The 1603-nt window shown below is 41.4% G+C and overlaps 1 pseudogene; it reads left to right on the top strand.

The window, feature by feature from the left end:
• The first annotated feature begins 261 nt into the window (after nucleotides 1–261).
• Nucleotides 262–1069, top strand: LOC114610401 (annotated as a pseudogene).
• The last annotated feature ends 534 nt before the right edge of the window (nucleotides 1070–1603 follow it).

Below are 1603 nucleotides of genomic sequence, written 5' to 3'. Positions count from 1 at the left end.
TGATCCAACACTCCTGAATGTAACCGATTGTTTCCTAAGCTTCTGTACGTAATTTTTTAAGCATATTATGCTGTTTTAAAAACAAAATATGTTCAATCACTCATCTAAAAATAACAGAATCAAATAAACCAATGAAGCTTAAATTGTATTGGTAGTCATTAAATAAAACACCTCAATGAGTAATGTGGAGTTTAGGCAATTTTTAAAGAGATTTGTCCAAAATCAATTATCCAAATTAAGAACTTCTTTCTCTTCCAGTTGAGCAAGATGCCCAAAGGAAAGAAGGCCAGGGGTTGGAAAGTGGCCTCTGCCCCCACCATCGTCAAGAAACAAGAGGCCAAAAAGGTGATCAATCCTTTATTCAAGAAAAGGCCCAAGAACTTCGACGTTGGGCAAGACATCCAGCACAAAAGAGATCTCACTCGCTTCATCAAATGGCCCCACTACATCAGGTTGCAACAGCAAAGAGCCATCATCTATAAGCTCAAAGTATCTCCTGCCATTAACCAGTTCACCCAGGACAAGGACAGGCAAACAGCTATTCACTCAGCTGCTTAAGCTTGCCCACAAGTGCAGGCCAGAGATAAAGCAAGAGAAGAAGCAAAGGCTACTGACCCGTGTTGAGAAGAGATTTGCTGGCTAAAGGGATGTCCCAACTAAGAGACCACCTGTCCTCCGAGCAGGAGTCGATACAGTCACTACCTTGGTAGAGAGTAAGAAGACTCAGCTGGTGGTGATTGCCCATGATGTAAACCCCATTGAGCTAGTGGTTTTTCTGCCTGCCCTGTGTCGAAAGATGGGGGTGCCCTACTGCATCATCAAGGGAAAGGCCAGGCTGGGTTGCCTGGTCCACAGGAAGACATGGACCACTGTTGCCTTCACACAGGTTAACTCAGGAGACAAGGGTGCTCTGGCTAAGCTGGTGAAAGCTATTAGGATCAATTATAATGACAGATATGATGAGATCCGCCACTACTGGGAAGGCAACATCCTGGGTCCTAAGTCTATGGCTCGAATAGCCAAGGTGAAAAAGGCAAAGGCTAAAGAACTCACCACTAAACTGGGTTAAATGTACACGAAGTTTCTGTACATAGATATAATTACAAAATTTAAAAAAAAATTGAGAACTAGTTAACAGGTTGTAAATTATAAGCTTCTTTTTTCCCCATACAACACTATCCCTATACTTCACACATCAATTTGACATGAAATTCAAATAACACAATTAATATACATTACCAATTACTGCTTTGTACGTATGTTAGATTTTTATCCTTCAATGGGTTCCAAATTAGCCCTTTCAAAAAAGGGCCTTGTGGAACTGGAATTGAGATTCAGGAAATTATTTATCTAGGATTTCCTGGCCACTAGTATCTCATTATGTGCACCCAAGGGAAGAAACTAGAGGGTGTCTAGAATGTAGGACAGACTTCTGCTTACCTGTTTACTCTCCTCTGTCATCAACACTCAGCACTTAAGTTGCCTTCATCATTCAACCTTTTCCACTTCCTGCCTCTGCTCAATGAGATCAATGGCAGCTATGGAGTTTTCTGCCTTGTGGTCTATTTGAATCTATGGTTATCCTATTCTCTTCCACTTGTTT

The sequence above is a fragment of the Grammomys surdaster genome, unplaced genomic scaffold (genome assembly GCF_004785775.1).
Source record: "Grammomys surdaster isolate TR1022 unplaced genomic scaffold, NIH_TR_1.0 126039, whole genome shotgun sequence".
Classification (NCBI taxonomy): Eukaryota; Metazoa; Chordata; class Mammalia; order Rodentia; family Muridae; genus Grammomys; species Grammomys surdaster.
This window is presented reverse-complemented; position numbering and strand designations above follow the sequence as displayed.